Raw genomic sequence first — 12,516 nt, 5'->3', positions numbered from 1 at the left:
CTAATTTCAAAGCTAGCCTAGAGGCCTACAGATGGTGGTCCACTTAATTGGCCTAGGCCTAGTACTTGTAGGGCCTAACCTAGTAGGCTAGTATAGGAGGCCTACTACTACTAAGTACTAGGGGCCTAGGCTATATATAGTAGGTAGGCCTAAAAAAAGGCTTTTAGTAGTAGGCTAGCCTAGGCCTAGTATTACTAAAGTAGGCCTAGGCTAGGCCTACAAGAAGGCTACGGTCTAGGACATTTTTAGTACAGGCCTCTTGCCTATATTACAGTAAAATAGTAGTGGTTATGATGTAGGCCTAGGCCTAGGCATGTTTTATGTAGCTAGTAGGCCTATGTACAGTATATGCCACACAGCATGTATGCCTTTCTAAGCCTAGGCTGCCTACCTGAAAAACAATTGCCTGACATGTGCAACCATCGATCGAGCAAACACGGAAGCGTAAGAAAAAAATTTCAACTTTACGTAACGATCATAAGACGACCGTAAGCGCTTGAAGTTAAAAAAGTCAACTTTACGTAAGGGTCGTTATCGGCTCGTGAGCCTGCGGTTCAGAACGATCAAAACGACGTTCATTTTTGTTCAACTTAACGGAAGAGACGTAACAAACGCAACAATCGTAACAAACGTTAGCATTTCCAAATCTTACGTCGACAGGAAACCAGGCTTTACGTCGACAGGAAACCAGGCTTTACGTGTACGCGCGCATTGATGTTAACATAAGTTTACGTTACGCATACGCACATCCGTTTTAACAGACTTTTATGACTGTCGATTGAAAATTAATTTTGATTGCATTCTTTGCGATTGATTTTTTAACGTTCAGTGAAATGCTGATTAATATTCTATTAATTAGTTATTCTGTGTTAATTTTAAACAAAACTACTAGGCCTAGTACTAACACAAGTATAGAGACAGGGTCAAACTGGCCGAATTTTATCGGGAAGAAAAAATAGGATTGGTCACCAAATATCACACCACTTTTTGATCGTGGCTAAAGTAATGTGATTGGTTGAACGTTTTGGCACCGGTAGCGGATTACACAGAAGCTATTGTTTGGAAGTACCATCCACGTATACATCATATTAATACATTTTTAATTGTGTCTACACAATATAAAACGACTTGAAGTTATGCATTGTTTGTATATGGACTAACGCTATTTGGAATTATTATTTAATTAAAGGTAGGTTAACGCCATATGCCTGGTTTAAAACTTCGGACCTTAACTACCTACTAGCTAGGCCTACTACTCCACCTTCCTGTTTCGGATACTGAATCAGAGGACCTATCCGGCACTGCTACTACCAATTGAGACTCTACCTTGGCCTACACGGTATCACTAGGCCTACAGTAAAAGTGTTTACCTCAGTGTAAAGTAGTTTGAACGATTTCAGATAGGCCTAGGTATTAATTATATTAATTAAATTTCTATTTTAAATAATAATAAATGATTTTTTTTAAAATAAATTTGATAAATTGACATTTTTATACATTGTTGATCTATTGTATATAAAATAATATTTTAAATGTTACCTTTCAGTTTCAGGCTAATGTCTACCATCCCCATTGTTATATCTAGTTACTAACCATGCATGACAGCCCCGCATCATTTCAAAGTGATTTTTAATTAATGCCGTGGCTAGCTGGTGGTTAAAAGAAAATGTGGCAGAAATAGACCCTAGAGTTGTTTGCTTGTTTCCAACTTTGTTTCTGTTGCAAATGATCCTAATGTAAAAGTACCGTTTTCCAAAAAAAAAAAAAAAAGTAAGACTTAATTATGTAGATTAAATTTTGTTATGCATCCAAAGATAGAGGGTGCTATTTAAAACAATCTTGGGCATCAGCATAGTACACAGCGGGAATACCAGGATCTTTTCATGCATGATGTACGACAATTATTGATAATAAACCCATTTGGCCCATTTAGTTTTAACCAAAAGGGACCTTGTAACAAAGTCTGAATTATAGTTAAAATTATATCCAAAACAATCAAGAGAATTGCACCTTTAGTGGGAGACGAGAGATCAGTCAATTATTGGGTCCCACGGGTCTGGATACTTAGGATGTTTGCGATTTCGTGTTTTATTTGAAATTTGTCCTGAAATTGCTTGTTAGATTATAAAATGGTGGTACATACAATTTTAACCAGTTTGTTTGCTTATAATAGCAGAATCTGGCCCTTAGCCAGTTGGAAGTTAAAAGTCAATCAAGATTAAAGGCTTAAAGGTTTAATACAGTTCTAAAAAAAGTTGTTATTTAGCCATCAGGTATTCAGTTGTACCCTAATTAGACTTGTTTACAGAAGTTTACCTTCATTTTGCCAGGTCAATTTTGAAAGTGAATTGATTGTCCTTTCACCATAAAACCTAGTATTATTACTATTATTTAGTAAGCATTGTATGTAAATTAAATACCCTCATTTCTTTGTATATTTTATAGTGTGAAACTGGTTATAACTGGGATAATCTCTTCTAAAAGCATTTTATTGTTTTGTTATGAGTTTAAAATTTACTAAACTGTGGGCTTGCTTAACCACTACTAAGTGTGGAAACTTTTTAATTATGATAACTTGAGCCATCAGGAAATGTAGAGAATGAAGGAATGAGCGAGTCCGAGTATATGAAGTAAAAACATAAACAAATCTGCAAATTAATTCATTATTACTTTGCTGGTCCGGAAGTACAGCCAATCCACGAAGCATGAATTTCAAAACGTATGTAAAAAAACATATTATCAACAAATTTAAGTGCGTTTGTGAGTGAAAACCTTTTATTTTGATATGCGACAAATATGTAACAATACCGTAGTCCTAAGTATTTAACAAATATATGTTGCATAGACTAACATAATTAAGTTTACGCATCAACAATGGTTGTTTCCACATGTTTTTGCATTGTGTCCGCCTATCTCAGAAATTAAGCATAACAAATAACTTTATTTATGTTTGATTTGGCATGTTAGGTAGATACTGTAATATAATACTTCAAATAACAATTTGTATTGATATTATACAATGTTTTGATATAACTTTAGTACAGACCAGTTTAGTAACAGAATTCTGTACATGCAATTTGTACTGTTTTGGTTGAACAAATTTGCAGAGGGTGGAAAGCTACTTGTTGGATATAGCATAAACAATTATATATGGTAACTGAACTTGTGGGCAGTATAGTGACATTGTATGTAAATCCTGTGCTGCTGATTGGATTCAAGGATGCCTGTTGCTTAGTAGAAACTTTGGTGCCTAGATTGGTTTATGCAATTTTAATGAGGCTTTTGAAGTAAAGAAAGCACTGTGACCTTGCTAAACAGTGAGAGTTACCTTTTAAGTATTCCCATCACTCACTGCTTGCATGGGCCTTCTCAAAATTAAAAGCAAGTCTGTATTCCCAATCATTCACTGCTTGCATGGGCTTAAAGATATGATTGGAAGGAGAGTATTCCCCAAATGCTTGCATGGGGCTTCTCAAATGAACAAATAAAGTATTTCCCATTCTACAATACATGGTCCTTGAATAACAACCAAGGATTATTTCCCATCACTCCTTTCTTACATGAGCCTTGAGCCTCAAATGAATAAATCGGGGGTATTTCGCATCTCATCATTGGACGGCAACCTTTTAAATTAAATAAAATTAAATAAAACAAAAAGTAAACAACTGAAAATATAATGTTATGGCAAGAGTCATAATTCAAGAAAGCTGTACAATTCTGGCACTAAAAATATATGAGGGCATTTTATCATTTTACTGTTTGCAATAGCAAATTTGTTTTCAGTTTTTTCATTTAACTTCCAAGTTTTCATTTAAATTCAAAATAATGTGGTTAGCCTATGACGTGTATCAGCTGATACAAAAAAGCATCAGTCGACTACCAGCTGATCAATGATATGATTATTAATCGCATTAATTAGTAATAAAAGTTTATTATAGAATTACTATATTTAGTAATTATTATTAAATTACATAGTATAAATAAAAATTATGTTCTCTGTGATGGGATGTAACTTGTAAGATAAGGTCATTTCCAAGATCGTTCTATACAATTCTGACGATTCTTAATCTTAGGGATAGTGCATTGATCTGTTTAGTACTCAGTATGTACCTTCTATAATCTCCATTCTTCGTAAGCAGGCTGTTGTCATCATATTCTATAAGATGGGTTTCAAACATGCAACCATGGAAAATTTATCGTTTTAAATTTAAAGATCTTTGGCAAGCAATGTCAAAATTTTGTTTTAAATTTAATACGTTACAAACAAATTATCTATTAAAAATATTTCTAAATAATATGTTTTCCTTTATTACATTTTTAAAAGTGTTTTTTCAATTCTAGACTCATACTAGCATAGTACTAAGTGATACATACATCCAGAGAAAAATTACTGAAACAAAAAGAGTAAAAAGCCAGAGTACATACTGTAGAAGAAGTTTTTCCTTTGTACTCAAATTAGGGTCATAGATTTTGTAAATATTATGTAAACACAGTTTATACAGTACAACTATTAATTCTGTGGTTTGTTTTGCTTCATTGGGTGACTAATAATTGTTTATTTTTTTTCATTCCCTTGATTTTCAGGTCAATAATCTGGCAATAGATATCCCAATCTTATCCATTGTACATTTTTTTTTTCAACTTAGCTTTATTTTCACTTTTCAAAAGGACAATGATCTTTATATAACCCAATAAGTGTGACTAACTGTGGACTGCTTTGATCTGGTTTCATTCCCTAGCAAATCGGCTGGAAGGAAGAGAATAACACTGAGAAACGTGATTGTGCAATGAACATACACAATGAGAAACAATGAATTTTTATTGCTGATAAAGCCTAAAGGGTTAAATAAAGTTATCAGTATTTACATTATTAAACAAATTATTATAGATAGCAAAATGTTTTTTTGCTTAGTGCAGCAGATTAACAACTATGTTTATTTTTGAATGTGTAAATAAGTTGCAATGAAAAACCCCTGGTTATTTATATCCCAGTGATGTAAAAAACCTCACAAAGTATAGATTCATTAATTATACAGTAGTAAAATAATGTTCAGACTCATAGTGTTTATGTTAACGCTAGGTGTATGATAATCCATGACATTGAAGGTGTTCAGACACAACGATTAACTTTCATGATTAGGAAATTCTGTGATAGGAAAATCAAACTTCCCCCTCCCTGGTGTTCTACTTGAACTGTATAATCCATGACAGAAAAATATATAAATATAATATATGTACTACCATAAGGTTTCATCTAATTGTGAAATTAGATTGAAATTTAATCCTCATTTGCATTGAAATTTTTCTTACAAATGATCAATATTTCATGTTACAGTGGAGCCTCTATTAAGAAGGAACAGATTAAGACCTAAAGATAGTATCCTCTTTTTATAACAATGATGTCTCATAGGAGGGGCTACTGTTAATGCACTGGAAAGAATTTGAGTTTAAGTTTAATCATGATCAATAAAATTAATTCCATTCTTTACAAACACAAACAAGTCAATTGTATGTGATTAATATTTTAGTTCAAGGAATTGTTATCTCTATAATGCAGTAACTGAAAAACACACTACCTGCAAATGTATCTATTGCATTGCAATGTCAATTACTGTCCTGTTTTGAATTTATGAAGAGCAAAACAAAACTAGAAACTCTTGAACTGTTACCAGTTGAGCCGTTCATCAGGACTCAGGGAAGACCTTGTACTAGAAATGGCCAGCATAAAAGAAAACCAATGACTAAACTAACAAAATTAAGTGGTTCCAAGGCAATTCTTTTAAAATAACAACAGAAAACGAATAAACATGAATAAAAAATATAAACAAGTTCCACAATTTTTTTGCATCATGTATACAAGCCTTCAACAGACAAAGTGGACAAGAGATAGTGGTTTTACCTGTTCAAATTAAACAGATTTCCTACTTTACTATAAACCACAAATGTGTCTGCTACAAACTGTACTTTATAATTTTTGTGGGTAAATCTAAAGTATGTTGACAGTGCATTGCCATTTACCAACAACAAAATTCAAAGGACTATAAGTTAATGTTTACTTTAAGTATTAAGTACTAAACTGTAATTTAAAACTCTGCAATGCAACTCTCTTTCTAATCACCTTTCTTGAAAAATTTCAAGATGGACTTTCTTATTAAATTGATCTATGAGTGATTTTCATGTATATATTGTATCTATTTCTTTTTTCATTTATAGGAATGGTGATTGTGGAGAATAGCGATATAAATGTTCGGTGATCTCTGGTTTCAAGAGGGCAGAACAGTTACCATACAGTATGTTATGATGGTGATCGAAAATGCATGAACTACAGTTTGAATTCTAACAAATCTAAATATTACGAACTAATGAGACTACAGTGAAAACATACCATATAAATCATAAAATTACAGTGCAAGTTCATAAGAATTGATCAAAAGTTTGTTTCTAAAAGATGAAAGCTAATGCTTTCTATCCTAAAAACCATACCAGGGTTCCGGCAGTTAATAATTTTATAAAGGCAATCATAAAAGTGCAGGCATCATAAGTTGTGTTTACAAAATTTTCAGCACTCGGATTATGCTGCTGGCAACAGAAAACCATAACGTCTAATCTAGTCAGCCATTCACGAAAAATGAACGGAACAGGATAACAATTTAAAGTCACTGGAAATTCAAGTTTCGTAAACGCACCCATAGTTAGATTCTAAATTATTATCTATTATTATAAAATCAGTTTACACTCTGTTAGCTTAGCTTTGGCATTTGTAAAGTCATAATCCAAGCTATTTTTACAGTAGCAAAGATTGGCCATTTTGGCTAAAGTCCAGTAGTACAACCCACAAAGTCCAAGGTTAAGTATAGTAAAATATTAATTTTAACCATGATGTAATATTTGTATCTAATTCCTTAAAATGTTGACTTAGCCTTGCATTAAATAAATTTTATATTGAACATGTTGATTTCTGTTTTCTTTGTTCAAATCTTATTGTTCAAGTCTTCTTTCACATTTTCTTCCATAAGGAAATCCGCTTTACTAACAATCAATATCTAGCTTGCCAAATTTTAATGATTTCATCATTAATTCACCATCTCCCTCAATTGAAAAGGAAAAAATCTGATAAACTATGCATTTTCTAAGATTTTGTACATTCTTCATTTTAAAAAAGATGACATTATTAAGATGTTTACTGAATCTATATTCAGCATAACCCCTTTTAAACGAATAACCCCTGTAAAGACACTGTAAACAAACTGTGACATTTACTGATCATTGACCCCAGTCCAAAGTTGTTTTGATCGTGTTCGCTTTCCAAGAAGCCAATCAGCTTTTTGAGCTTCCTTCAAGGTTAACTTCATGCTCTGAGGGATTGTTATGAAATGTTTCTGGCAGCTTGCCAGAAAAACAGCTGTTTTCCTGCATAGGGTTCAGCTGTAGATTGAAATATACTGCTTTATGACAAAGTCTCAGTTTCCTTGGCTTTTACATAACGTGCACGCTTTGATAAACATAAATAATATTCATACTTAAAAGATATAATATAGGTCAACTTTTAGTTAATCTACTTTACAATGATATGAAGATCATTATAGGCACTATGAATTGCAGTTTAAATGAAGATTCTGTGACCAAAACAGATTTCAGAAGATCATTTAATCATTAGCTTCTAAAGATTCTAGGATATAATATAGTGGTTATTTATATTTGAAGGAAGTGGCTGTAGTGTCCAGCTGAAAGAACAATTGATGGTCAAATTTATTGCAGAGACTATTACGCAATTCTTTTTGTTTTGCTCTCAGCTACTTTTTGGGTCGATATGCCTACTGTAGCCTAGAGAATGGTCTCCCTTCAACTTGATTGTTGAACAAAAACCCTGGTGCCATCCACATCTCAAAGAAAAAATGTTTCTCTTCAACACATTTCAATGAATAACATTCTCCTCACTGCGGGACACGTCTTGTCAATGCAGTCATAATTCATGATTTTTTTTTCATTAACTTTTAAATTTGTTTTTTTTAATGGTTGTAATTGCTTTAAAGATGTATTGTCCCTTTGACTAATTCCAAGAAAATAAAAATAAGATTTAAAAAAAAAGTGGGTCATTTTGAAGTATCATAATAGTTATTAACTTTCACCAAAAATTAGTCCAAAAAAAAATCTAACTGAAATACAGAGGTTTTTTTGTTCAAAAAATAACTTTGACTTCCAGTCAACGTTTTTGATCAAATATATCTCATAATGCAACACGCTTGTTTGGCTACTCTTTATTCATAATCATAAAACTTCCTTGCGATCTGTGTGAAAACACTTTCTCAACCGTGACGAGTTGTAAACAATCCTAATTAGCATATCATGCATAATGCATACTCGTGGTTTGAAATATTTGTTTATTTTCGCTCGCGACGATTTTCCATTTTTCGACTTAAAATAACTTTAATATTACTTTTTTGATATGGCCAATTTAAATTTAGAATATTTTGACCTTCATTTTTTGTGTTTCAAGGGACAATACATCTTTAAAAGAAAAATTGAATTGTTCAATTTCCCATCAAAATTGCATGATCGCAATTGCTAAGTATTCCAATGTGTGTAAATGGTGACTAAACTTTAAGACTATCATCCTCATGTTTAGTAAGTCACAATAGAATTTCCAAAAGTCTTTCGAACCTCCAGATGTGAAATTAACAAAAAAAAAAAATTAAATTGGCCTTTTAACTGTAAATATCCTTGACCAATGTTGGCAAGTAACAAAATGAAACAAGACAAGGAGAGGTGGTAGAGTGTCACAAGACGCAGTTCACTTCAGGAAACCTTGTCGTTTTTGGAAGCGACCCAAAGCAAAAAAAAAATTCAGCTGGTTTACATACAGGATGCTGAAATTGACTAAAGCTTTCATTTTTATAAGAAAAAAATTGCATGTGAACACACAAGAACAAATTGGGCTGAAATAATTGTTAAAATTCAGAACACAATTACTATCAGAATGAATTCTACAAACAAAACAAACATTTTGAGGTCAAAATTGTCAAAAAATAGTATTGACTTAAAAGCATGAGCAATACATATGAACTATGAGACCTGAATTTGATTAAGACTAAGACTTTTCAAATTTGATTTGAAAGAAACCCATAGAAAACCAATGTTCTATCTAGTCTAGACACTGGTATTAAAGGGTGCTTTAATGAGAAAAACACATATTGGCCGCATGGTAAGACCAGGGAGGTGAAAAAATAATCCCTGGTAAGACATTGTGTTAACTTTGGCATACAGCTATTATACAAACATTCTGCCTTATGTGATGCCCTACTCAATAGGCACCAATTAATGACAAGCTTTGGCCTAGGTCTGATCATAGCGAGCTTTGAAAATGACAACCTACTGTAGGATCTACTACATTGTGTCAGACCCAAGATCTACCAAAACTATTTTGAGAAATTGAGTGAAAATGCACAAAGAATTAGCATGATGTAAATAAATGGTAAAAAATCTAAACTTAGCTTCCTTTTGTTTAAGAAAAATCATGGATTGTTATATTCGTCTAATATATATCCTAATATTCTTTGATTTTTGTTTACTTTGATTATGGTGAATTCAATTAGCTTATTGCTTTCATTGTAGTTTTCCCTATTATTTTTGCTTATTAGTCCATATATAATCTGATTTAGCGATACATGAGTTACTAGTTGTCTACATGTTGTCTGCATTTTGTCCTACAAATTTCAAAATTGTATTGTTCCATGACCAAACCACAGGATACACTCCGTATTCAATAAGTGTGTTGTTTCCCTTGTTTCATGTGCAATACACTGGAAGTATGCTACATTTACATTGTTTCGAAAGGTCATAAAAAGTTTAATTTAAAGCAATCACATACAAATGTCATATCTGTGTATAGCAGCATCCTATTGTGGATAGAAGATGTACCCATGAACCACAAAAGGTAACATACTTCAGGTATGTTGTACAGAATGCTGTTAGGTCAAGTTGAGGTAGAAGATGTGGCCTACCCATGAACCACAGAAAGAAAAATCTAGTCGAGGGGCCGAGCGGTTAGGCAGGCACTGCTATACAATCGGCACAGGTTCAAGGCACTCGGCGACCATTGTTCTGGTGGTAGAACAAGTCTTCTCCAGCCTTACAGTTACACAGTATGTGAGCTCAAGCATTTTCCAACAAGTTGTTTGTTCTTATTACACACAAAGGAGGCTTGATATTGAGGAAAAATTGAAAAAAAAAGTGAATCTGACCTACAATACAATACAAGTTTTACAACAAAACTTGAATTTTGAATAGAAGAAATTATGATGAAATCATGACAAAAAACATAATGGTAAACTGAAAAAAAAATTGTTTACTTGTTCTTGTAAATAGCAAAGGTAACATTTAAAACCTTGAAACACTAATCCCAAAGCAGGCTAATCTTTAACCCCCATGGGGCATCTAATCAAGGTTTTAACTAATTCCTCCATGGTTAAGAGGGCATACTTCAGTTACCATGTTATTGATTATGGGCAAAGGAAAAAAGCAGAGGGCAGCATAATGGGTATTTGTTAACAAATAGCAGTTTTATTGACAAGACATCATTCTGCTGATCTTTTAATTACTCTAGATAGCGTGACCTCAACAAATTTAATTGTAGTCATTATGGTTCACTGCAAATATTGAAGCTGTTACTGTTTTGTTTAATTCATCTTTTTTGTAAATAAACCTTGTACACCTTTTAGCCATTTAAACTTATGACAGACATGTACAGACAGTACAGTAGGCCTAATACCATGGTACTCCATGGTACTCCATACCCTCCACACAATAAAATACAGTATTTCAGCATTAATCATATCATCAGGATTATGTTGATGACATTTTTTGTATTTAAAGTATTGTGTAACTATCTGAAACAAAACATCATATATCAACAGTTTTGATGTTTTTATTTTATTACGCTCTGTATGGCAGAGAAATCTAGTGGTGTTAAGAAGTTGAGAGTGGGTGGGGACCAAGAGATACCTCCAGGTACCCAGAGTGTTCGTGGTGGGTACTGTTAAAATTAGGCTGAGTGGGTGGAAGGTCATAAAATAAATAATTATAAATAATTTAAACAGGATGGAAGGTGGGTATTCCTGCTCAATTGCACTCCATGGAGCTTTGTTGATACATGGGTTGTTACGTGACTCTTAAGACTAACACAACATGGGTCAACCCCTTAACCAGGATTGTCACAAAGGAAACATTGTCATGAGCTAGACTAGAGGCCTATTTACCATCACTTCTGCTGGAAGTTTGTCTTGTGGAAGGGTACTCCAACTCCCCATGACTTTATGGTATAACTTTATCCACATATTTCAAACTGATACTGTACTATTAAAACAAAAATAGAGAATGAGCTGAAATAAATAAGGGTTAGATGGTGTAAAGATATGAAAATCTGCTAGAATCCCTAGCAAGCAGGCTAAACTTAGAAGTCTGTAGAATATAAAAAAAAACTGCAAGGATCACAGGTTATTTCAGACAATTGATTTTTAAATCTCTCTTGGGGGAATTTCCTAGCGCCATCATTGTATTTTATTAATAATTTATTTGAGTTCAGATCAAAGTTATTGATTAATATAATGTTTACCAAGTTATAACTCAGATAGTGTTTGTGTAAATATGACTAGAAGTATTACACTGTTTTCTTATCTAAAATAAGGGGGTAAGTCGAGGGCAGTAGATCGATAGTTTACTCTCTGATTATGTTATCTAACTTGATAGGCCATCAATAGGTGCTTGATTAGGCCTTGCATTGGTCTTGTAATCGGGTGGTGCTTTTGAATCACACCATATTGGAAATGCATGGCTGATGTCATACGGTTAATTGGGAAGAACAGACTATCAAGGCTAGCCAGGAGATGGTGAGAAGATAGCAAGATATGCCAACAGGCATAAGATGATAACATTAATGATTAATACCCATGTGAATAAATTACCCCCACCCCAATTTCTTAGCAGCATAAATGGGACAAATTGCAAATAACCAGTTGAATTGCATTCTAAATATAATGGTAACACCATTTAAAGATGTATTGTCCCCCAAAAACATGAAAAATGAAGATTAATTAAATCAGACTTTGAATATGAAGTTGAAGTTTTAATAAAGTTAATCACTTCCATAGAAAAAAATGAAAAAAAATAATGTTTTCACTTGTAAAATGACAAAACAAATGGTTAAATTCAACCAAAAATCCATTGTCTGGCAGCCAATTTGACCATTTTTTGCTTTAAATTACATTTTTTTCAGGTAAATACATTTTTTTTCGATCCAATTTTTGGTCAAAGTGGATAACTATTATGTTACATTAAAATGGAATATTCAACAAACGTTTTTTTAAGAATTAATTTTTTAGGGGGACAATACATCTTTAACTGCTCCAACAATACAACATTTTGACTGCCGTTATATCTTGAGCATTGAAAGTTGACAACACCGACTGATTTAAATGGTCTGGGAACACAGACTTAGCAGATATACAGTCAGTTATAAAG

At 32.9% G+C, this 12,516-nt stretch overlaps 1 long non-coding RNA gene across 1 annotated transcript; it reads left to right on the top strand.

The window, feature by feature from the left end:
* Positions 1-1,042: 1,042 nt before the first annotated feature.
* LOC144845277 (uncharacterized) lies at positions 1,043-6,947 on the top strand. The gene is made up of 2 exons (XR_013612529.1): positions 1,043-1,189; positions 6,214-6,947. It is a non-coding gene; the product is annotated as an uncharacterized LOC144845277 (long non-coding RNA).
* Positions 6,948-12,516: the final 5,569 nt, after the last annotated feature.

The sequence above is a fragment of the Antedon bifida genome, chromosome 6 (assembly GCF_963402885.1).
Source record: "Antedon bifida chromosome 6, ecAntBifi1.1, whole genome shotgun sequence".
Classification (NCBI taxonomy): Eukaryota; Metazoa; Echinodermata; class Crinoidea; order Comatulida; family Antedonidae; genus Antedon; species Antedon bifida.
Note: the sequence above shows the minus strand (reverse complement) of the source record. Positions and strands in the feature narration are given on the sequence as shown.